At 46.3% G+C, this 25,168-nt stretch overlaps 7 non-coding genes and 3 pseudogenes across 7 annotated transcripts; all 10 read left to right on the top strand.

Moving 5' to 3' along the window:
• The first annotated feature begins 705 nt into the window (after positions 1 to 705).
• LOC130304586 (U2 spliceosomal RNA) lies at positions 706 to 896 on the top strand. The gene has a single exon (XR_008854329.1). It is a non-coding gene; the product is annotated as a U2 spliceosomal RNA (small nuclear RNA).
• A 2,096-nt stretch (positions 897 to 2,992) lies between these two features.
• On the top strand, positions 2,993 to 3,071 carry LOC130304619 (U2 spliceosomal RNA; annotated as a pseudogene).
• A 5,528-nt stretch (positions 3,072 to 8,599) lies between these two features.
• On the top strand, positions 8,600 to 8,785 carry LOC130304610 (U2 spliceosomal RNA). Its single transcript, XR_008854352.1, has one exon. It is a non-coding gene; the product is annotated as a U2 spliceosomal RNA (small nuclear RNA).
• A 2,091-nt stretch (positions 8,786 to 10,876) lies between these two features.
• Positions 10,877 to 11,067, top strand: LOC130304603 (U2 spliceosomal RNA). The gene has a single exon (XR_008854345.1). It is a non-coding gene; the product is annotated as a U2 spliceosomal RNA (small nuclear RNA).
• A 2,087-nt stretch (positions 11,068 to 13,154) lies between these two features.
• On the top strand, positions 13,155 to 13,345 carry LOC130304585 (U2 spliceosomal RNA). Its single transcript, XR_008854328.1, has one exon. It is a non-coding gene; the product is annotated as a U2 spliceosomal RNA (small nuclear RNA).
• Positions 13,346 to 15,416: 2,071 nt separating this feature from the next.
• LOC130304616 (U2 spliceosomal RNA) lies at positions 15,417 to 15,576 on the top strand (annotated as a pseudogene).
• Positions 15,577 to 16,262: 686 nt separating this feature from the next.
• LOC130304614 (U2 spliceosomal RNA) lies at positions 16,263 to 16,443 on the top strand (annotated as a pseudogene).
• Positions 16,444 to 18,537: 2,094 nt separating this feature from the next.
• Positions 18,538 to 18,728, top strand: LOC130304583 (U2 spliceosomal RNA). Its single transcript, XR_008854327.1, has one exon. It is a non-coding gene; the product is annotated as a U2 spliceosomal RNA (small nuclear RNA).
• A 2,078-nt stretch (positions 18,729 to 20,806) lies between these two features.
• On the top strand, positions 20,807 to 20,997 carry LOC130304582 (U2 spliceosomal RNA). The gene has a single exon (XR_008854326.1). It is a non-coding gene; the product is annotated as a U2 spliceosomal RNA (small nuclear RNA).
• Positions 20,998 to 23,091: 2,094 nt separating this feature from the next.
• Positions 23,092 to 23,282, top strand: LOC130304581 (U2 spliceosomal RNA). The gene has a single exon (XR_008854325.1). It is a non-coding gene; the product is annotated as a U2 spliceosomal RNA (small nuclear RNA).
• Positions 23,283 to 25,168: the final 1,886 nt, after the last annotated feature.

Genomic DNA, 25,168 nt, shown 5'->3' with positions numbered 1-25,168 from the left:
GTTTGGTGATGTCGTCTATTATGGCCTTCATAGAAGCAACAGGAGATTGTTGCATCCATCTAGAACCCTCAGAACTACAGTGCTATGATGTCACTCACTTCCACAGGCCTTGCAGAGTGTAAACAACAACAACCCAGCTTTGTTGTGTATGTAACCATAGGGATTTGTGATGTCACCTAGAACCTTCACAGCAGCGACAGCTTTATGAGGAGCATCAGCACTGCTCTGCCTGAGCAGAACCATCACCGCCATAGGTTGTCAAATAACCCGGGTTTAACCCACACAGGTAAGTCCAATGGGGTGCAGGCATGTCCTCTATGCTTACAGCTTCCCGTGGGTGTTGGTTTGATACCGTTTGGGGACAGCCAAGGAGGCATCTGCAGGCAACAAAGGTAGGTGTGTGCTTGTGTGTGTGTTTCCTATGCAGATCCTAAGCCCAGTGTCACATGCAAGTAGGAGGAGTAAGAAGGGTTCCTGGCAAATCCGGGTTATGGATTGCATTTAAAAAGGCCCCGTGGGAGTGCAATGGGCCCCTGTCTTGCTGCTTAGCAATAATGGTATGGGTTTAGGTTCTGCTGTGTGTACTGGTGGTTGACTGCCCCCCAGCCCAGAGTGTGCATGGAAAATTGTCTGGCAGCCTCCCTGACAGCAAGCAGTGATAGTGCCCATGAAGGGCACCTTGTTGGGCCCGCCCCTTTCACGGTTATCGCTTCTCGGCCTTTTGGCTAAGATCAAGTGTAGTATCTGTTCTTATCAGTTTAATATCTGATACGTCCCCTATCTGGGGACCATATATTAAATGGATTTTTGAGAACGGGGGCCGATTTCGAAGCTTGCTTCCGTCGCCCTATGCATTGACCCGATATGGCAGTATCTTCGGGTACAGTGCACCACCCCCTTACAGGGTTAAAAAGAAAGATTCCTACTTTCATTGCTACCTGCTTGCTGGCTAGCCAGCTAGCCAGCCCTGTGGGCCTTGCTGCTGCTGCAGCCAAAAAACAAAAGGTGGTGCTGCTGCTGCTTCTGCTGCTTCTGCTTCTGCTTGTGTCTGGCCGCTGTTGGAGCGTCCAGGCACAGGACTTCTGCTGCTGCTGACTAAATGGCCTCCTTAATTGGATCATTTGAGTAGCCAGCACACCTGTGCAGGTAGGGCATGACATGATAGGCAGCTGCCTTGATAGCGGGTGGGTGCTGAATGTTCCTAATTGACAAAATAAGATTAATGCTTATGAAGAAATATAAAATCTCATCCCTTCCCCAATATCGCGCCACACCCCTACCCCTTAATTCCCTGGTTGAACTTGATGGACATATGTCTTTTTTCGACCGTACTAACTATGTAACTATGTAACATAACATGGGGGGGGGGGGGGGGGGGTCTCCTGGCTGTTCACACAGGTGTGTCATTGCTGTACATTGACCATGCATTGCTTCTGTGGTATTGCAAAGGCAAAGACAAATGCTTCCAGCCATCCATTGCACTAATGGATTGGTCATCAGCTGGCTGTCTATGTCCCGCATCAATATAGACCAAAGTACAGAGGGTTAGGCTATGCTATTGTGCACCTACCTGATGCATCAGAAGGTGCGAGGCCCTTGCTAAATTCTGTGCACAGACTTTGAGATCTATACTTTAGACTGTATCTAAACCTGCTCCAACATGGACTGACATTCTGGCCTACTTTCAGCCGATGCGACTTGTCTGTCGCTGAACAGTCGCTTTTTATGTATTCAGCACCTATGTATAATGTTGTAAAAATGCTCTAGAAGCTAAAGTCGCAGAAATGTCACACATATTTGGCCTGCAACTTTCTGTGCGACAAATTCAGACAGGAAAAATCAGTATAAATCCTTAGAAAATTATCCCCCAGTGTCTCCATCTGCTGGCGGTATTGAATAAGCATTGCTGCACTGATGGGGTATGCATTAGACGAAAAAAAAGAAGAAAAAGAAGAATAATACGCCCAGAAAAGAGGCGAAAAGGAGAAAGACGTAAAAAAACGTGAAAAAAAAGTAAGAGGAAGAGAAGGGAAAAAAAGGTGGAAATGGGTTTAAAAGTGATTTCGGCGGAGAAATATATATATATATATATATATATATATATATATATATATATATACGCGCACACACACACATATATATAAACGTATTCTCCGTTGAGATATTGCAGCCGCTGCTGTGTCCAGGCCCAGGAGCCTTAGCACTGTGCTGTGATGTCACTCAATACCACTGACATCACTAGGTGTAAACAACATCTCTCCTTTGCTGTGTATGTGACTATGGAGCTGTTTGGTGATGTCGTCTATTATGGCCTTCATAGAAGCAACAGGAGATTGTTGCATCCATCTAGAACCCTCAGAACTACAGTGCTATGATGTCACTCACTTCCACAGGCCTTGCAGAGTGTAAACAACAACAACCCAGCTTTGTTGTGTATGTAACCATAGGGATTTGTGATGTCACCTAGAACCTTCACAGCAGCGACAGCTTTATGAGGAGCATCAGCACTGCTCTGCCTGAGCAGAACCATCACCGCCATAGGTTGTCAAATAACCCGGGTTTAACCCACACAGGTAAGTCCAATGGGGTGCAGGCATGTCCTCTATGCTTACAGCTTCCCGTGGGTGTTGGTTTGATACCGTTTGGGGACAGCCAAGGAGGCATCTGCAGGCAACAAAGGTAGGTGTGTGCTTGTGTGTGTGTTTCCTATGCAGATCCTAAGCCCAGTGTCACATGCAAGTAGGAGGAGTAAGAAGGGTTCCTGGCAAATCCGGGTTATGGATTGCATTTAAAAAGGCCCCGTGGGAGTGCAATGGGCCCCTGTCTTGCTGCTTAGCAATAATGGTATGGGTTTAGGTTCTGCTGTGTGTACTGGTGGTTGACTGCCCCCCAGCCCAGAGTGTGCATGGAAAATTGTCTGGCAGCCTCCCTGACAGCAAGCAGTGATAGTGCCCATGAAGGGCACCTTGTTGGGCCCGCCCCTTTCACGGTTATCGCTTCTCGGCCTTTTGGCTAAGATCAAGTGTAGTATCTGCATTTGGTCTGGTCGGAAGGTGTCTGTGGTACCCCGCTTCTCGGCCTTGGGGGATTGTCTCTCCTTACGGAGGGACTTCACCCCCTTGCTGCTATTGGGGAGCGGGCTTAGTCCACGGACAACGGGTTGCGATCCCCCTGTCTCTGGGACCTTGTATCTCAGAAGGCATTTTCGGTACGTTGAGCGTTACCTGTAGCTTCGGAAGCACCTAGGGTACCCCCGACCTCTGCCTTGGGTAAGGGTTCCGCTTTTATAGCGGGATTCCGAGCCCCTGCTGCTATTGGGGAAGGGGCTTAGTCCCTGGGTGTGGAAGATGCCGTTCTCCTGGGCTTTCCCCTCTGGGGAAATGTCGATGCGAAATACCATCCGCATAGAGGTGTCGGAGAGCCATCGTCAGTTGAAGAACCTCCGCTTCATTGCGGAGGTGATTCTTCTTGACTACTTCCGCCTCAATAGGGAGGACATCCTGTGTCTAAATGACCAGGAAAGCCGTGGCCTGTATACCGTCACCTTCACGGCCACGGCGTGTTGCGATAACATCTATGCAACCTTGTCTGGTGCGGACCAGAGGGACGATCGACTCGACGGTCTTTCGTTCCAGTTCCTCTATGGTGAGGAACATATACCGTTGGTGGTGGCTATGCACAGCCCTCATGTGACCACGGAGGATATAGCCACTTTTCTTCGGCGATACTGCGAAGAGGTGCGATTCGCAAACAAAATCTTGAACTCCGTGCGGTTCTGGAACGGCAAGAGGAAGTTCTGGGTCAAGCTCCGTAAGGATCCCGGTGGTATTGGGGGTCTTTGCCATCCGCCCCCAAATTTTGCCATCGGGAGAGTTCGGGGCTTCCTGTTCTATCCTCAAATGCCTATGTATTGCCGAAATTGCTTGAGGTTTGGCCACACCCAGGAGACCTGCGGCGCGGAGCGTGTGATTCGCTGCAATAGGTGTGGCCAAGAAGGTCACATAGCCTCAAGATGTAGCCATACGATAAGGTGCAACCTCTGCGGAGAGGAAAATCACGATTTTAATTCCTGTCCCCATAAAGCAAAAACTACGATGGGTGGGTCAAGGCTGGGCCCACCCAAAGAGGGGACAGGACAAAAGACGTCCTTTTTTAAGATGCCCAAACCCCAGATGGCAGGTACTGATGGGTCCAGGCCCAAGACCTCTGGTGCTCCATCGGGGGGCCCACCGGTGGTAGTGCTAGGGGGAGGCCATGGGGATTCCACGAAGCCCGGGCGGGTGATCGAGTTTACTGCCCGGGAAATTGAAAGACGTCGATCGACTTCCTACCTGGCTCAAGAGCCCGCCGAAACTTCTGAAGGGGGCTCACCTGTGGCGGGTGGCAGCCGACGGGCCTCGGTGGGGGCAAAAGTGGACCCAAAATTGCAGCATAAGCCAGGTACTGGCTTGGCCCAGGGTCGCCCTGCTCCGGACGAAGAGGCCCCGGTGAAAGCCCGCCGGAAGGGGAGCCAGGTGGCCAGGTCTGAGCCCGGTCCTGTTACTCCGCCTATACAGGACAGGGCCAAGAAGACAAGTGGCGCCAAACCAGGGTTTGCTGCCCCGCCAGCAGTGGACCCGGTGGGTAAAACTGGCCATCGTCGATCGATGGGGAAGTTGGAGCAACAGTCCTCAGCAACGCTTGCTGGGGAACAAGCGATGAAAACTTCCCAAGGTAGCGGCAAAGGTTCCGGAAAAGAGGCCTCACAGGCCCCTGTGCAGCAGTTCCAGTCGTCAAATGATGAAAGAAGACGCAGATCCATCAGCCGGGGGCCAGAGATTACATCGAGTGAGAGCAACACAGAGGATATGGACAGCAGTGTGACATTTAAAAGACAAAGAGAAGAAGAAGAGGAAGACATTCAAAGGAAAGCGGCGTGCCGTAGTTCGGACGAGAGCGAGCTCAGGGTCGGGGCATCATCGATCTCAAGCTCCGACCCTCAGAACATCAAGGAGCTGATGACCCCGCAGGCGGGGGATGACGGTACGCAGCTTATTATTGACTTTGATTCTCCAAGCACGGACTCTCCATAAACTATGCCTATCCCTGTAAAAATTGCCTCACTCAATGTGAGGTCCTTAAAGAGCCCTGATCGCAGGGCTGCTTTATTTTCTTATCTAGAGACATGTGACTTTGACCTTTGCCTGCTACAAGAATGTGGAATCCCTAGTAAAATGGACTATAAAGACTTAAAAGAAGACTGGAAGCTGGGCCCATCCATATGGTCCGGTGCAAATGACTGTCGTTCTGTGGGTGTTGGGCTGCTCTGCCGAGGCCAGTCCTTTTCTATTCATACAGTAACTGAGATTGTGCCTGGCAGAGCTCTTTTAATTCATCTATATTTTAATGGACTTTTAATTCGTGTTTTAAATGTGTATGCCCCTCCTGATAAACAGGAGCGGGCAGAACTATTTGAAATTTTACCACTGTTTTGTGTTGGGTCTTCCCCCCTGCTGGTGGGAGGTGATTTTAACTGCATACGTGATGGGGAACACCGGCAGGGTGGGGATATTAATCGTAAAGACCGCACTTCTTACCTGCTTAAAAATTTTATTGATGATTTTAATTTGAAAGATTGCTGGAAGGATCTCTTGCCGGAGGACCCAGGCGCCACATGGTCCAATGGAAGAGTGAGCTCCAGAATCGATTTTATTTTTTCCTCTAGAGCTTTTAAACCCCTGAAATGCACGCTCGAGCAGAATATCTTCTCTGATCATAAGCTCCTCTTGGTGGGCCTGGAGCTAGAGGGGGAGCAAAAAGCAAAAAGGGGCCTCTGGAGATTAAACACCACACTCCTAGAGGACCCTGAGATAAAAGAGGAGTTTGTGCGGACCTACCAATGCTGGCAATCACAAAGAAAACCCCACGAGCCTATGCTGCACTGGTGGGAGGGCACCAAATCTAAAATCAGATTTTTTTTTATCAAAGCAGGTAAGAAGAAGGCAAAAATGGAAAAACAGTGGTTTTATGTTCTTAACATGCGTTTAAATGTACTTTTTAAATTGAAAGAAGCTGGTATGGATGTAGAAAATGATATTTTAAACCTTAAAACTGAAATAAAACATGCCATAGAAAAGAAAGGGAAACAAATCATTTTTAACTCACATGTGCAGCACCTGGAGGAGGGCGAGAAATGTTCCCGTTTCTTTTTTAAAAAAGTGATGAATAGGAGGGATATCATCCAAAACCTTGAGGGTGAATCCACTCCAAAAGGCATGTTAGATGCAGTTTTTAACTTCTACCAGCTTCTTTTTAATAAGAAAGATCTTAATCCATCCTTTTTAGAACATGTTCTTAATTCCCTTGATTTTAAGCTAGATGTTTTAGACCAGGAGGTTTTATCCCGTGATCTTAACTTAGATGAACTTTTATTTGTTTTTAAAAGTTTTTCTAGTGGGAAGGCCCCTGGGGAAGATGGTTTACCCATCGAATTTTATTTAGCTTTTTGGGATATTTTAAAGGATGATATGGTTTTATTGTATAAAGAAACTTTTATTGTTAATGAACTTCCCCCTTCCTGGAGGAGGGGGATTGTATCATTACTTTTTAAAAAGGGTGAAAAGGATATGCTAAAAAATTGGCGCCCCATCACACTTTTAAATGTCGATTATAAAGTTTTAGCCAAGTTATTAGCTGTCCGTTTTAAACCTTTTATTCATAAATTAATTCACCCAAATCAGGTTTGTGGGGTACCTGGAAGGTCTATAGCTGAATCCCTAAATATTTTAAGAGATGTTTTATGGTATTTTAAGGATAGAAATCAAACTGTAGCAATTTTATCCTTAGACTTTGAAAAAGCCTTTGATAGGGTCTCCCATGAATACCTGTTTTTAGTTCTTAAAAAGATGGCAGTGCCTGAAACGATTTTAAGCCGAATCATGCTTTTATACCGATCCTGTTTTAGTCAAGTCTCTGTTAATGGCTTTTTAACCAGCGGTGTTCCTCTTTTATCAGGTGACAAACAGGGCTGCCCCCTGTCCCCACTCCTTTTTATTTGCGCAATCGAACCACTGATGGCCCTCCTCAGAAAAGACCGGGTAGTAAGAGGCGTACCGATACCTGGTGGAGGAGGGACCCATCTAAAGGTGTTGGGGTACATGGATGATGTCACCATACTGTGCCCGGACTCTCCATCCATGAGGGGGGCATTGAGGAACACCAGCTATTTCTGCGAGGTCTCTGGTTTTAAGCTAAACACAGATAAATGTGACTGTTTTTATATTGGCTCCTGGGATTCATCCATCACCCCAGGAGTCACAATGCAACAGGATCAAATTAAAGTTTTAGGTATTGTTTTTAACCAGGTCAATGATGGGAGCCCTAACTGGGATTCAGCTATAGCTAAGATGGAGAAGAAGATTTTAATGTGGAATCTTAGAAACCTTACCATGGAGGGGAAGATTTTAATAATAAAGATGGTTTTACTCCCTATTATGCTATACATTGCCATGGTATTTCCTCCATCTATTTTATACATTAAAAAAGTAACTAGAATTGTTTTTTCTTTTTTATGGGGTTCAAAAATGGAGAAATTAAAGCGTGATTTTATGTACAAAAGTAAAGATAATGGCGGGAAAGATGTTCCTAACCTTTTTACTTTCTTTTACATAAAGTATTTCTGTTTCTGTTTTAAAATTATTAAATCCGATGGCATTTTTAGCTGCTTTTTAAGGTACGCTGCGGGCATGGTTTTTAAAAGATGGTTGCGCATCCCTCTGAACGCTCCGGTGCTTCTGTGTCCCCCAAAACATTATGTGGTGTTGGAAAAGACAGTCAGGCTCCTAGGTCTCCAAGATTTGGAGCCTGACATACTGGGGGACCAGAGAAAGGTATCAAAGGTCCTCAGGCGGAGTGAGGTTACCCTGGCAGTGTCCAATTTCACACAGGCAAGATCCAAAAAGGTATGGCGGAACGTGTACGGGAAGTTTCTGGCGAATGTACACAGGGATCTTGCCTGGGCAATCGTCCACCAGTGCCTCCCTACTCGTGAGTTCCAGCACAGGCGAGGACTGGTGGCGAGAGCCAAGTGCCCGAGAGATGGCTGCGGAGTGGACGAAACGGTGCTGCACATATTTTGGAACTGCCCTTTTGCACGGGAGCTTTGGAGGAAGGTAGGCCCACTTTTGAAGTGGGCCTGCGGCCTAAAAGATTTTAGTCACGAATGTGTCTTTTACGGTCTTTTTAACTGCCCCAATTTTAAACAGCAGATGATCTGCTGGATGATTATTAATTGTTTTAAAAATGCCATCTGGAAAGTTAGGAACATCTTACTTTTTAAACATGATTTTATTGATGTTAAAAACTGTATAAAGCTGGCCCTGAGTGAGATGTACATCTATTACCTAAGAGACAAGAAACAGTTGGGGGCCAGCGAGGCAGCATCCATGTGGTGTCTGCCTCTATGGAACGAAATAACAGTATAATCAGTTTTTATGACATTTGTATAATGTTTTATCCTGCCATTTTTATTTTTTCTCCTTTTATTACTGGTTTTATTATTTGTATTTTAAAACTTTTGTGAACCTTTTATTATTTTGCATTTTAAATTTTGTATGGTTTCTTATTTATTCAATAAAATTTTGTTGAAACCTTATCTGTTCTTATCAGTTTAATATCTGATACGTCCCCTATCTGGGGACCATATATTAAATGGATTTTTGAGAACGGGGGCCGATTTCGAAGCTTGCTTCCGTCACCCTATGCATTGACCCGATATGGCAGTATCTTCGGGTACAGTGCACCACCCCCTTACAGGGTTAAAAAGAAAGATTCCTACTTTCATTGCTACCTGCTTGCTGGCTAGCCAGCTAGCCAGCCCTGTGGGCCTTGCTGCTGCTGCAGCCAAAAAACAAAAGGTGGTGCTGCTGCTGCTTCTGCTGCTTCTGCTTCTGCTTGTGTCTGGCCGCTGTTGGAGCGTCCAGGCACAGGACTTCTGCTGCTGCTGACTAAATGGCCTCCTTAATTGGATCATTTGAGTAGCCAGCACACCTGTGCAGGTAGGGCATGACATGATAGGCAGCTGCCTTGATAGCGGGTGGGTGCTGAATGTTCCTAATTGACAAAATAAGATTAATGCTTATGAAGAAATATAAAATCTCATCCCTTCCCCAATATCGCGCCACACCCCTACCCCTTAATTCCCTGGTTGAACTTGATGGACATATGTCTTTTTTCGACCGTACTAACTATGTAACTATGTAACATAACATGGGGGGGGGGGGGGGGGGTCTCCTGGCTGTTCACACAGGTGTGTCATTGCTGTACATTGACCATGCATTGCTTCTGTGGTATTGCAAAGGCAAAGACAAATGCTTCCAGCCATCCATTGCACTAATGGATTGGTCATCAGCTGGCTGTCTATGTCCCGCATCAATATAGACCAAAGTACAGAGGGTTAGGCTATGCTATTGTGCACCTACCTGATGCATCAGAAGGTGCGAGGCCCTTGCTAAATTCTGTGCACAGACTTTGAGATCTATACTTTAGACTGTATCTAAACCTGCTCCAACATGGACTGACATTCTGGCCTACTTTCAGCCGATGCGACTTGTCTGTCGCTGAACAGTCGCTTTTTATGTATTCAGCACCTATGTATAATGTTGTAAAAATGCTCTAGAAGCTAAAGTCGCAGAAATGTCACACATATTTGGCCTGCAACTTTCTGTGCGACAAATTCAGACAGGAAAAATCAGTATAAATCCTTAGAAAATTATCCCCCAGTGTCTCCATCTGCTGGCGGTATTGAATAAGCATTGCTGCACTGATGGGGTATGCATTAGACGAAAAAAAAGAAGAAAAAGAAGAATAATACGCCCAGAAAAGAGGCGAAAAGGAGAAAAACATAAAAAAACGTGAAAAAAAAGTAAGAGGAAGAGAAGGGAAAAAAAGGTGGAAATGGGTTTAAAAGTGATTTCGGCGGAGAAATATATATATATATATATATATATATATATATATATATATATACGCACACACACACATATATATAAACGTATTCTCCGTTGAGATATTGCAGCCGCTGCTGTGTCCAGGCCCAGGAGCCTTAGCACTGTGCTGTGATGTCACTCAATACCACTGACATCACTAGGTGTAAACAACATCTCTCCTTTGCTGTGTATGTGACTATGGAGCTGTTTGGTGATGTCGTCTATTATGGCCTTCATAGAAGCAACAGGAGATTGTTGCATCCATCTAGAACCCTCAGAACTACAGTGCTATGATGTCACTCACTTCCACAGGCCTTGCAGAGTGTAAACAACAACAACCCAGCTTTGTTGTGTATGTAACCATAGGGATTTGTGATGTCACCTAGAACCTTCACAGCAGCGACAGCTTTATGAGGAGCATCAGCACTGCTCTGCCTGAGCAGAACCATCACCGCCATAGGTTGTCAAATAACCCGGGTTTAACCCACACAGGTAAGTCCAATGGGGTGCAGGCATGTCCTCTATGCTTACAGCTTCCCGTGGGTGTTGGTTTGATACCGTTTGGGGACAGCCAAGGAGGCATCTGCAGGCAACAAAGGTAGGTGTGTGCTTGTGTGTGTGTTTCCTATGCAGATCCTAAGCCCAGTGTCACATGCAAGTAGGAGGAGTAAGAAGGGTTCCTGGCAAATCCGGGTTATGGATTGCATTTAAAAAGGCCCCGTGGGAGTGCAATGGGCCCCTGTCTTGCTGCTTAGCAATAATGGTATGGGTTTAGGTTCTGCTGTGTATACTGGTGGTTGACTGCCCCCCAGCCCAGAGTGTGCATGGAAAATTGTCTGGCAGCCTCCCTGACAGCAAGCAGTGATAGTGCCCATGAAGGGCACCTTGTTGGGCCCGCCCCTTTCACGGTTATCGCTTCTCGGCCTTTTGGCTAAGATCAAGTGTAGTATCTGTTCTTATCAGTTAAATATCTGATACGTCCCCTATCTGGGGACCATATATTAAATGGATTTTTGAGAACGGGGGCAGATTTCGAAGCTTGCTTCCGTCGCCCTATGCATTGACCCGATATGGCAGTATCTTCGGGTACAGTGCACCACCCCCTTACAGGGTTAAAAAGAAAGATTCCTACTTTCATTGCTACCTGCTTGCTGGCTAGCCAGCTAGCCAGCCCTGTGGGCCTTGCTGCTGCTGCAGCCAAAAAACAAAAGGTGGTGCTGCTGCTGCTTCTGCTGCTTCTGCTTCTGCTTGTGTCTGGCCGCTGTTGGAGCGTCCAGGCACAGGACTTCTGCTGCTGCTGACTAAATGGCCTCCTTAATTGGATCATTTGAGTAGCCAGCACACCTGTGCAGGTAGGGCATGACATGATAGGCAGCTGCCTTGATAGCGGGTGGGTGCTGAATGTTCCTAATTGACAAAATAAGATTAATGCTTATGAAGAAATATAAAATCTCATCCCTTCCCCAATATCGCGCCACACCCCTACCCCTTAATTCCCTGGTTGAACTTGATGGACATATGTCTTTTTTCGACCGTACTAACTATGTAACTATGTAACATAACATGGGGGGGGGGGGTCTCCTGGCTGTTCACACAGGTGTGTCATTGCTGTACATTGACCATGCATTGCTTCTGTGGTATTGCAAAGGCAAAGACAAATGCTTCCAGCCATCCATTGCACTAATGGATTGGTCATCAGCTGGCTGTCTATGTCCCGCATCAATATAGACCAAAGTACAGAGGGTTAGGCTATGCTATTGTGCACCTACCTGATGCATCAGAAGGTGCGAGGCCCTTGCTAAATTCTGTGCACAGACTTTGAGATCTATACTTTAGACTGTATCTAAACCTGCTCCAACATGGACTGACATTCTGGCCTACTTTCAGCCGATGCGACTTGTCTGTCGCTGAACAGTCGCTTTTTATGTATTCAGCACCTATGTATAATGTTGTAAAAATGCTCTAGAAGCTAAAGTCGCAGAAATGTCACACATATTTGGCCTGCAACTTTCTGTGCGACAAATTCAGACAGGAAAAATCAGTATAAATCCTTAGAAAATTATCCCCCAGTGTCTCCATCTGCTGGCGGTATTGAATAAGCATTGCTGCACTGATGGGGTATGCATTAGACGAAAAAAAAGAAGAAAAAGAAGAATAATACGCCCAGAAAAGAGGCGAAAAGGAGAAAAACGTAAAAAAACGTGAAAAAAAAGTAAGAGGAAGAGAAGGGAAAAAAAGGTGGAAATGGGTTTAAAAGTGATTTCGGCGGAGAAATATATATATATATATATATATATATATATATATATATATATACGCGCACACACACACATATATATAAACGTATTCTCCGTTGAGATATTGCAGCCGCTGCTGTGTCCAGGCCCAGGAGCCTTAGCACTGTGCTGTGATGTCACTCAATACCACTGACATCACTAGGTGTAAACAACATCTCTCCTTTGCTGTGTATGTGACTATGGAGCTGTTTGGTGATGTCGTCTATTATGGCCTTCATAGAAGCAACAGGAGATTGTTGCATCCATCTAGAACCCTCAGAACTACAGTGCTATGATGTCACTCACTTCCACAGGCCTTGCAGAGTGTAAACAACAACAACCCAGCTTTGTTGTGTATGTAACCATAGGGATTTGTGATGTCACCTAGAACCTTCACAGCAGCGACAGCTTTATGAGGAGCATCAGCACTGCTCTGCCTGAGCAGAACCATCACCGCCATAGGTTGTCAAATAACCCGGGTTTAACCCACACAGGTAAGTCCAATGGGGTGCAGGCATGTCCTCTATGCTTACAGCTTCCCGTGGGTGTTGGTTTGATACCGTTTGGGGACAGCCAAGGAGGCATCTGCAGGCAACAAAGGTAGGTGTGTGCTTGTGTGTGTGTTTCCTATGCAGATCCTAAGCCCAGTGTCACATGCAAGTAGGAGGAGTAAGAAGGGTTCCTGGCAAATCCGGGTTATGGATTGCATTTAAAAAGGCCCCGTGGGAGTGCAATGGGCCCCTGTCTTGCTGCTTAGCAATAATGGTATGGGTTTAGGTTCTGCTGTGTGTACTGGTGGTTGACTGCCCCCCAGCCCAGAGTGTGCATGGAAAATTGTCTGGCAGCCTCCCTGACAGCAAGCAGTGATAGTGCCCATGAAGGGCACCTTGTTGGGCCCGCCCCTTTCACGGTTATCGCTTCTCGGCCTTTTGGCTAAGATCAAGTGTAGTATCTGTTCTTATCAGTTTAATATCTGATACGTCCCCTATCTGGGGACCATATATTAAATGGATTTTTGAGAACGGGGGCCGATTTCGAAGCTTGCTTCCGTCGCCCTATGCATTGACCCGATATGGCAGTATCTTCGGGTACAGTGCACCACCCCCTTACAGGGTTAAAAAGAAAGATTCCTACTTTCATTGCTGGCTAGCCAGCTAGCCAGCCCTGTGGGCCTTGCTGCTGCTGCAGCCAAAAAACAAAAGGTGGTGCTGCTGCTGCTTCTGCTGCTTCTGCTTCTGCTTGTGTCTGGCCGCTGTTGGAGCGTCCAGGCACAGGACTTCTGCTGCTGACTAAATGGCCTCCTTAATTGGATCATTTGAGTAGCCAGCACACCTGTGCAGGTAGGGCATGACATGATAGGCAGCTGCCTTGATAGCGGGTGGGTGCTGAATGTTCCTAATTGACAAAATAAGATTAATGCTTATGAAGAAATATAAAATCTCATCCCTTCCCCAATATCGCGCCACACCCCTACCCCTTAATTCCCTGGTTGAACTTGATGGACATATGTCTTTTTTCGACCGTACTAACTATGTAACTATGTAACATAACATGGGGGGGGGGGGGGGGTCTCCTGGCTGTTCACACAGGTGTGTCATTGCTGTACATTGACCATGCATTGCTTCTGTGGTATTGCAAAGGCAAAGACAAATGCTTCCAGCCATCCATTGCACTAATGGATTGGTCATCAGCTGGCTGTCTATGTCCCGCATCAATATAGACCAAAGTACAGAGGGTTAGGCTATGCTATTGTGCACCTACCTGATGCATCAGAAGGTGCGAGGCCCTTGCTAAATTCTGTGCACAGACTTTGAGATCTATACTTTAGACTGTATCTAAACCTGCTCCAACATGGACTGACATTCTGGCCTACTTTCAGCCGATGCGACTTGTCTGTCGCTGAACAGTCGCTTTTTATGTATTCAGCACCTATGTATAATGTTGTAAAAATGCTCTAGAAGCTAAAGTCGCAGAAATGTCACACATATTTGGCCTGCAACTTTCTGTGCGACAAATTCAGACAGGAAAAATCAGTATAAATCCTTAGAAAATTATCCCCCAGTGTCTCCATCTGCTGGCGGTATTGAATAAGCATTGCTGCACTGATGGGGTATGCATTAGACGAAAAAAAAGAAGAAAAAGAAGAATAATACGCCCAGAAAAGAGGCGAAAAGGAGAAAAACGTAAAAAAACGTGAAAAAAAAGTAAGAGGAAGAGAAGGGAAAAAAAGGTGGAAATGGGTTTAAAAGTGATTTTGGCGGAGAAATATATATATATATATATATATATATATATATATATACGCGCACACACACACATATATATAAACGTATTCTCCGTTGAGATATTGCAGCCGCTGCTGTGTCCAGGCCCAGGAGCCTTAGCACTGTGCTGTGATGTCACTCAATACCACTGACATCACTAGGTGTAAACAACATCTCTCCTTTGCTGTGTATGTGACTATGGAGCTGTTTGGTGATGTCGTCTATTATGGCCTTCATAGAAGCAACAGGAGATTGTTGCATCCATCTAGAACCCTCAGAACTACAGTGCTATGATGTCACTCACTTCCACAGGCCTTGCAGAGTGTAAACAACAACAACCCAGCTTTGTTGTGTATGTAACCATAGGGATTTGTGATGTCACCTAGAACCTTCACAGCAGCGACAGCTTTATGAGGAGCATCAGCACTGCTCTGCCTGAGCAGAACCATCACCGCCATAGGTTGTCAAATAACCCGGGTTTAACCCACACAGGTAAGTCCAATGGGGTGCAGGCATGTCCTCTATGCTTACAGCTTCCCGTGGGTGTTGGTTTGATACCGTTTGGGGACAGCCAAGGAGGCATCTGCAGGCAACAAAGGTAGGTGTGTGCTTGTGTGTGTGTTTCCTATGCAGATCCTAAGCCCAGTGTCACATGCAAGTAGGAGGAGTAAGAAGGGTTCCTGGCAAATCCGGGTTATGGATTGCATTTAAAAAGGCCCCGTGGGAGTGCAATGGGCCCCTGTCTTGCTGCTTAGCAATAATGGTATGGGTTTAGGTTCTGCTGTGTGTACTGGTGGTTGACTGCCCCCCAGCCCAGAGTGTGCATGGAAAATTGTCTGGCAGCCTCCCTGACAGCAAGCAGTGATAGTGCCCATGAAGGGCACCTTGTTGGGCCCGCCCCTTTCACGGTTATCGCTTCTCGGCCTTTTGGCTAAGATCAAGTGTAGTATCTGTTCTTATCAGTTTTCATGCTGGTGGGGATGGGTGCTGCATGGAGGATGCAGGTGTACCAGGGCTTTCCGCTGCTGGTTCTGAGGAATCAGCTCGACGGCTGCCCCGATGTGACCTGTTCCCTCCGGGTCTCGCCATGAGGCTGAGAGGGTCTAGAGCCGAGGTACTTTTGTGCCTCGGGGAGTGGTGACCCCGAGGTGCCGAAACTCACTGGGAGAATAGACTCACTGGGTTGAAGCACGGGCACCATAATCTCTTCACCTTGTGGCACTCACCTCTTGATTCCCGGCCTTCTGGCTAGGATCAGAGAAATTTTTATAGATCCGGCCGGATGTCCGGGCAGTATATCTGCACACATTCACTTATTTATTTCTTTTTTGTCTCACTGTGTCACTTTTTGCGTGTTGTGTGTTCACAGGATTTGTCAGGATGCGGTAGCCCTTCTGGGTGTCCCTCCTGGCGGTCTAGGGGAGGTGTGTGTGGCCATTAGGTTCCGCACCTCCCTGCAAACACCCCGGGTACTCCTGCTTTGGCAGGGTACCTACCGTAATCGGCTCTGCGGGCAGATACCTTGGCTAACGCCAAGGGGGATGCCGGGAGCATTTGTGGTCCCCTAGTAGCTTCGGCGAAAAGGGACATCGAACCTGGAACCTCGCAGGTACCTTTTGGTCCGGAGGCGAAGGGTAAGGTTTGTTGGGGGGCCTCTCTCCTATCGGAGAAGGGCTTGCGATAGACCGCATCCTTTGTGCACGTTTTTTTAGTGTAACACGTTTGCACTTTTTCTTGCACTTTGGGTGAATCGAAAGCACGTTCCTCGGCTTTAGATAAAAAAAATCTGTTCTTATCAGTTTAATATCTGATACGTCCCCTATCTGGGGACCATATATTAAATGGATTTTTGAGAACGGGGGCCGATTTCGAAGCTTGCTTCCGTCGCCCTATGCATTCACCCGATATGGCAGTATCTTCGGGTACAGTGCACCACCCCCTTACAGGGTTAAAAAGAAAGATTCCTACTTTCATTGCTACCTGCTTGCTGGCTAGCCAGCTAGCCATTCCTGTGGGCCTTGCTGCTGCTGCAGCCAAAAAACAAAAGGTGGTGCTGCTGCTGCTTCTGCTGCTTCTGCTTCTGCTTGTGTCTGGCCAATGTTGGAGCGTCCAGGCACAGGACTTCTGCTGCTGCTGACTAAATGGCCTCCTTAATTGGATCATTTGAGTAGCCAGCACACCTGTGCAGGTAGGGCATGACATGATAGGCAGCTGCCTTGATAGCGGGTGGGTGCTGAATGTTCCTAATTGACAAAATAAGATTAATGCTTATGAAGAAATATAAAATCTCATCCCTTCCCCAATATCGCGCCACACCCCTACCCCTTAATTCCCTGGTTGAACTTGATGGACATATGTCTTTTTTCGACCGTACTAACTATGTAACTATGTAACATAACATGGGGGGGGGGGGGGTCTCCTGGCTGTTCACACAGGTGTGTCATTGCTGTACATTGACCATGCATTGCTTCTGTGGTATTGCAAAGGCAATGACAAATGCTTCCAGCCATCCATTGCACTAATGGATTGGTCATCAGCTGGCTGTCTATGTCCCGCATCAATATAGACCAAAGTACAGAGGGTTAGGCTATGCTATTGTGCACCTACCTGATGCATCAGAAGGTGCGAGGCCCTTGCTAAATTCTGTGCACAGACTTTGAGATCTATACTTTAGACTGTATCTAAACCTGCTCCAACATGGACTGACATTCTGGCCTACTTTCAGCCGATGCGACTTGTCTGTCGCTGAACAGTCGCTTTTTATGTATTCAGCACCTATGTATAATGTTGTAAAAATGCTCTAGAAGCTAAAGTCGCAGAAATGTCACACATATTTGGCCTGCAACTTTCTGTGCGACAAATTCAGACAGGAAAAATCAGTATAAATCCTTAGAAAATTATCCCCCAGTGTCTCCATCTGCTGGCGGTATTGAATAAGCATTGCTGCACTGATGGGGTATGCATTAGACGAAAAAAAAAGAAGAAAAAGAAGAATAATACGCCCAGAAAAGAGGCGAAAAGGAGAAAAACGTAAAAAAACGTGAAAAAAAAGTAAGAGGAAGAGAAGGGAAAAAAAGGTGGAAATGGGTTTAAAAGTGATTTCGGCGGAGAAATATATATATATATATATATATATATATATATATATATATATATATACGCGCACACACACACATATATATAAACGTATTCTCCGTTGAGATATTGCAGCCGCTGCTGTGTCCAGGCCCAGGAGCCTTAGCACTGTGCTGTGATGTCACTCAATACCACTGACATCACTAGGTGTAAACAACATCTCTCCTTTGCTGTGTATGTGACTATGGAGCTGTTTGGTGATGTCGTCTATTATGGCCTTCATAGAAGCAACAGGAGATTGTTGCATCCATCTAGAACCCTCAGAACTACAGTGCTATGATGTCACTCACTTCCACAGGCCTTGCAGAGTGTAAACAACAACAACCCAGCTTTGTTGTGTATGTAACCATAGGGATTTGTGATGTCACCTAGAACCTTCACAGCAGCGACAGCTTTATGAGGAGCATCAGCACTGCTCTGCCTGAGCAGAACCATCACCGCCATAGGTTGTCAAATAACCCGGGTTTAACCCACACAGGTAAGTCCAATGGGGTGCAGGCATGTCCTCTATGCTTACAGCTTCCCGTGGGTGTTGGTTTGATACCGTTTGGGGACAGCCAAGGAGGCATCTGCAGGCAACAAAGGTAGGTGTGTGCTTGTGTGTGTGTTTCCTATGCAGATCCTAAGCCCAGTGTCACATGCAAGTAGGAGGAGTAAGAAGGGTTCCTGGCAAATCCGGGTTATGGATTGCATTTAAAAAGGCCCCGTGGGAGTGCAATGGGCCCCTGTCTTGCTGCTTAGCAATAATGGTATGGGTTTAGGTTCTGCTGTGTGTACTGGTGGTTGACTGCCCCCCAGCCCAGAGTGTGCATGGAAAATTGTCTGGCAGCCTCCCTGACAGCAAGCAGTGATAGTGCCCATGAAGGGCACCTTGTTGGGCCCGCCCCTTTCACGGTTATCGCTTCTCGGCCTTTTGGCTAAGATCAAGTGTAGTATCTGTTCTTATCAGTTTAATATCTGATACGTCCCCTATCTGGGGACCATATATTAAATGGATTTTTGAGAACGGGGGCCGATTTCGAAGCTTGCTTCCGTCGCCCTATGCATTGACCCGATATGGCAGTATCTTCGGGTACAGTGCACCACCCCCTTACAGGGTTAAAAAGAAAGATTCCTACTTTCATTGCTGGCTAGCCAGCTAGCCAGCCCTGTGGGCCTTGCTGCTGCTGCAGCCAAAAAACAAAAGGTGGTGCTGCTGCTGCTTCTGCTTCTGCTTGTGTCTGGCCGCTGTTGGAGCGTCCAGGCACAGGACTTCTGCTGCTGCTGACTAAATGGCCTCCTTAATTGGATCATTTGAGTAGCCAGCACACCTGTGCAGGTAGGGCATGACATGATAGGCAGCTGCCTTGATAGCGGGTGGGTGCTGAATGTTCCTAATTGACAAAATAAGATTAATGCTTATGAAGAAATATAAAATCTCATCCCTTCCCCAATATCGCGCCACACCCCTACCCCTTAATTCCCTGGTTGAACTTGATGGACATATGTCTTTTTTCGACCGTACTAACTATGTAACTATGTAACATAACATGGGGGGGGGGGGGGGGGTCTCCTGGCTGTTCACACAGGTGTGTCATTGCTGTACATTGACCATGCATTGCTTCTGTGGTATTGCAAAGGCAAAGACAAATGCTTCCAGCCATCCATTGCACTAATGGATTGGTCATCAGCTGGCTGTCTATGTCCCGCATCAATATAGACCAAAGTACAGAGGGTTAGGCTATGCTATTGTGCACCTACCTGATGCATCAGAAGGTGCGAGGCCCTTGCTAAATTCTGTGCACAGACTTTGAGATCTATACTTTAGACTGTATCTAAACCTGCTCCAACATGGACTGACATTCTGGCCTACTTTCAGCCGATGCGACTTGTCTGTCGCTGAACAGTCGCTTTTTATGTATTCAGCACCTATGTATAATGTTGTAAAAATGCTCTAGAAGCTAAAGTCGCAGAAATGTCACACATATTTGGCCTGCAACTTTCTGTGTGCGACAAATTCAGACAGGAAAAATCAGTATAAATCCTTAGAAAATTATCCCCCAGTGTCTCCATCTGCTGGCGGTATTGAATAAGCATTGCTGCACTGATGGGGTATGCATTAGACGAAAAAAAAGAAGAAAAAGAAGAATAATACGCCCAGAAAAGAGGCGAAAAGGAGAAAAACGTAAAAAAACGTGAAAAAAAAGTAAGAGGAAGAGAAGGGAAAAAAAGGTGGAAATGGGTTTAAAAGTGATTTCGGCGGAGAAATATATATATATATATATATATATATATATATATATATATATATATACGCGCACACACACACATATATATAAACGTATTCTCCGTTGAGATATTGCAGCCGCTGCTGTGTCCAGGCCCAGGAGCCTTAGCACTGTGCTGTGATGTCACTCAATACCACTGACATCACTAGGTGTAAACAACATCTCTCCTTTGCTGTGTATGTGACTATGGAGCTGTTTGGTGATGTCGTCTATTATGGCCTTCATAGAAGCAACAGGAGATTGTTGCATCCATCTAGAACCCTCAGAACTACAGTGCTATGATGTCACTCACTTCCACAGGCCTTGCAGAGTGTAAACAACAACAACCCAGCTTTGTTGTGTATGTAACCATAGGGATTTGTGATGTCACCTAGAACCTTCACAGCAGCGACAGCTTTATGAGGAGCATCAGCACTGCTCTGCCTGAGCAGAACCATCACCGCCATAGGTTGTCAAATAACCCGGGTTTAACCCACACAGGTAAGTCCAATGGGGTGCAGGCATGTCCTCTATGCTTACAGCTTCCCGTGGGTGTTGGTTTGATACCGTTTGGGGACAGCCAAGGAGGCATCTGCAGGCAACAAAGGTAGGTGTGTGCTTGTGTGTGTGTTTCCTATGCAGATCCTAAGCCCAGTGTCACATGCAAGTAGGAGGAGTAAGAAGGGTTCCTGGCAAATCCGGGTTATGGATTGCATTTAAAAAGGCCCCGTGGGAGTGCAATGGGCCCCTGTCTTGCTGCTTAGCAATAATGGTATGGGTTTAGGTTCTGCTGTGTGTACTGGTGGTTGACTGCCCCCCAGCCCAGAGTGTGCATGGAAAATTGTCTGGCAGCCTCCCTGACAGCAAGCAGTGATAGTGCCCATGAAGGGCACCTTGTTGGGCCCGCCCCTTTCACGGTTATCGCTTCTCGGCCTTTTGGCTAAGATCAAGTGTAGTATCTGTTCTTATCAGTTTAATATCTGATACGTCCCCTATCTGGGGACCATATATTAAATGGATTTTTGAGAACGGGGGCCGATTTCGAAGCTTGCTTCCGTCGCCCTATGCATTGACCCGATATGGCAGTATCTTCGGGTACAGTGCACCACCCCCTTACAGGGTTAAAAAGAAAGATTCCTACTTTCATTGCTACCTGCTTGCTGGCTAGCCAGCTAGCCAGCCCTGTGGGCCTTGCTGCTGCTGCAGCCAAAAAACAAAAGGTGGTGCTGCTGCTGCTTCTGCTGCTTCTGCTTCTGCTTGTGTCTGGCCGCTGTTGGAGCGTCCAGGCACAGGACTTCTGCTGCTGCTGACTAAATGGCCTCCTTAATTGGATCATTTGAGTAGCCAGCACACCTGTGCAGGTAGGGCATGACATGATAGGCAGCTGCCTTGATAGCGGGTGGGTGCTGAATGTTCCTAATTGACAAAATAAGATTAATGCTTATGAAGAAATATAAAATCTCATCCCTTCCCCAATATCGCGCCACACCCCTACCCCTTAATTCCCTGGTTGAACTTGATGGACATATGTCTTTTTTCGACCGTACTAACTATGTAACTATGTAACATAACATGGGGGGGGGGGGGGGTCTCCTGGCTGTTCACACAGGTGTGTCATTGCTGTACATTGACCATGCATTGCTTCTGTGGTATTGCAAAGGCAAAGACAAATGCTTCCAGCCATCCATTGCACTAATGGATTGGTCATCAGCTGGCTGTCTATGTCCCGCATCAATATAGACCAAAGTACAGAGGGTTAGGCTATGCTATTGTGCACCTACCTGATGCATCAGAAGGTGCGAGGCCCTTGCTAAATTCTGTGCACAGACTTTGAGATCTATACTTTAGACTGTATCTAAACCTGCTCCAACATGGACTGACATTCTGGCCTACTTTCAGCCGATGCGACTTGTCTGTCGCTGAACAGTCGCTTTTTATGTATTCAGCACCTATGTATAATGTTGTAAAAATGCTCTAGAAGCTAAAGTTGCAGAAATGTCACACATATTTGGCCTGCAACTTTCTGTGCGACAAATTCAGACAGGAAAAATCAGTATAAATCCTTAGAAAATTATCCCCCAGTGTCTCCATCTGCTGGCGGTATTGAATAAGCATTGCTGCACTGATGGGGTATGCATTAGACGAAAAAAAAGAAGAAAAAGAAGAATAATACGCCCAGAAAAGAGGCGAAAAGGAGAAAAACGTAAAAAAACGTGAAAAAAAAGTAAGAGGAAGAGAAGGGAAAAAAAGGTGGAAATGGGTTTAAAAGTGATTTCGGCGGAGAAATATATATATATATATATATATATATATATATATATATATATATATACACGCACACACACACATATATATAAACGTATTCTCCGTTGAGATATTGCAGCCGCTGCTGTGTCCAGGCCCAGGAGCCTTAGCACTGTGCTGTGATGTCACTCAATACCACTGACATCACTAGGTGTAAACAACATCTCTCCTTTGCTGTGTATGTGACTATGGAGCTGTTTGGTGATGTCGTCTATTATGGCCTTCATAGAAGCAACAGGAGATTGTTGCATCCATCTAGAACCCTCAGAACTACAGTGCTATGATGTCACTCACTTCCACAGGCCTTGCAGAGTGTAAACAACAACAACCCAGCTTTGTTGTGTATGTAACCATAGGGATTTGTGATGTCACCTAGAACCTTCACAGCAGCGACAGCTTTATGAGGAGCATCAGCACTGCTCTGCCTGAGCAGAACCATCACCGCCATAGGTTGTCAAATAACCCGGGTTTAACCCACACAGGTAAGTCCAATGGGGTGCAGGCATGTCCTCTATGCTTACAGCTTCCCGTGGGTGTTGGTTTGATACCGTTTGGGGACAGCCAAGGAGGCATCTGCAGGCAACAAAGGTAGGTGTGTGCTTGTGTGTGTGTTTCCTATGCAGATCCTAAGCCCAGTGTCACATGCAAGTAGGAGGAGTAAGAAGGGTTCCTGGCAAATCCGGGTTATGGATTGCATTTAAAAAGGCCCCGTGGGAGTGCAATGGGCCCCTGTCTTGCTGCTTAGCAATAATGGTATGGGTTTAGGTTCTGCTGTGTGTACTGGTGGTTGACTGCCCCCCAGCCCAGAGTGTGCATGGAAAATTGTCTGGCAGCCTCCCTGACAGCAAGCAGTGATAGTGCCCATGAAGGGCACCTTGTTGGGCCCGCCCCTTTCACGGTTATCGCTTCTCGGCCTTTTGGCTAAGATCAAGTGTAGTATCTGTTCTTATCAGTTTAATATCTGATACGTCCCCTATCTGGGGACCATATATTAAATGGATTTTTGAGAACGGGGGCCGATTTCGAAGCTTGCTTCCGTCGCCCTATGCATTGACCCGATATGGCAGTATCTTCGGGTACAGTGCACCACCCCCTTACAGGGTTAAAAAGAAAGATTCCTACTTTCATTGCTACCTGCTTGCTGGCTAGCCAGCTAGCCAGCCCTGTGGGCCTTGCTGCTGCTGCAGCCAAAAAACAAAAGGTGGTGCTGCTGCTGCTTCTGCTGCTTCTGCTTCTGCTTCTGCTTGTGTCTGGCCGCTGTTGGAGCGTCCAGGCACAGGACTTCTGCTGCTGCTGACTAAATGGCCTCCTTAATTGGATCATTTGAGTAGCCAGCACACCTGTGCAGGTAGGGCATGACATGATAGGCAGCTGCCTTGATAGCGGGTGGGTGCTGAATGTTCCTAATTGACAAAATAAGATTAATGCTTATGAAGAAATATAAAATCTCATCCCTTCCCCAATATCGCGCCACACCCCTACCCCTTAATTCCCTGGTTGAACTTGATGGACATATGTCTTTTTTCGACCGTACTAACTATGTAACTATGTAACATAACATGGGGGGGGTCTCCTGGCTGTTCACACAGGTGTGTCATTGCTGTACATTGACCATGCATTGCTTCTGTGGTATTGCAAAGGCAAAGACAAATGCTTCCAGCCATCCATTGCACTAATGGATTGGTCATCAGCTGGCTGTCTATGTCCCGCATCAATATAGACCAAAGTACAGAGGGTTAGGCTATGCTATTGTGCACCTACCTGATGCATCAGAAGGTGCGAGGCCCTTGCTAAATTCTGTGCACAGACTTTGAGATCTATACTTTAGACTGTATCTAAACCTGCTCCAACATGGACTGACATTCTGGCCTACTTTCAGCCGATGCGACTTGTCTGTCGCTGAACAGTCGCTTTTTATGTATTCAGCACCTATGTATAATGTTGTAAAAATGCTCTAGAAGCTAAAGTCGCAGAAATGTCACACATATTTGGCCTGCAACTTTCTGTGCGACAAATTCAGACAGGAAAAATCAGTATAAATCCTTAGAAAATTATCCCCCAGTGTCTCCATCTGCTGGCGGTATTGAATAAGCATTGCTGCACTGATGGGGTATGCATTAGACGAAAAAAAAGAAGAAAAAGAAGAATAATACGCCCAGAAAAGAGGCGAAAAGGAGAAAAACGTAAAAAAACGTGAAAAAAAAGTAAGAGGAAGAGAAGGGAAAAAAAGGTGGAAATGGGTTTAAAAGTGATTTCGGCGGAGAAATATATATATATATATATATATGCGCACACACACACATATATATAAACGTATTCTCCGTTGAGATATTGCAGCCGCTGCTGTGTCCAGGCCCAGGAGCCTTAGCACTGTGCTGTGATGTCACTCAATACCACTGACATCACTAGGTGTAAACAACATCTCTCCTTTGCTGTGTATGTGACTATGGAGCTGTTTGGTGATGTCGTCTATTATGGCCTTCATAGAAGCAACAGGAGATTGTTGCATCCATCTAGAACCCTCAGAACTACAGTGCTATGATGTCACTCACTTCCACAGGCCTTGCAGAGTGTAAACAACAACAACCCAGCTTTGTTGTGTATGTAACCATAGGGATTTGTGATGTCACCTAGAACCTTCACAGCAGCGACAGCTTTATGAGGAGCATCAGCACTGCTCTGCCTGAGCAGAACCATCACCGCCATAGGTTGTCAAATAACCCGGGTTTAACCCACACAGGTAAGTCCAATGGGGTGCAGGCATGTCCTCTATGCTTACAGCTTCCCGTGGGTGTTGGTTTGATACCGTTTGGGGACAGCCAAGGAGGCATCTGCAGGCAACAAAGGTAGGTGTGTGCTTGTGTGTGTGTTTCCTATGCAGATCCTAAGCCCAGTGTCACATGCAAGTAGGAGGAGTAAGAAGGGTTCCTGGCAAATCCGGGTTATGGATTGCATTTAAAAAGGCCCCGTGGGAGTGC

Source organism: Hyla sarda, unplaced genomic scaffold, assembly GCF_029499605.1.
Source record: "Hyla sarda isolate aHylSar1 unplaced genomic scaffold, aHylSar1.hap1 scaffold_1284, whole genome shotgun sequence".
Taxonomy (NCBI): Eukaryota; Metazoa; Chordata; class Amphibia; order Anura; family Hylidae; genus Hyla; species Hyla sarda.
Note: the sequence above shows the minus strand (reverse complement) of the source record. Positions and strands in the feature narration are given on the sequence as shown.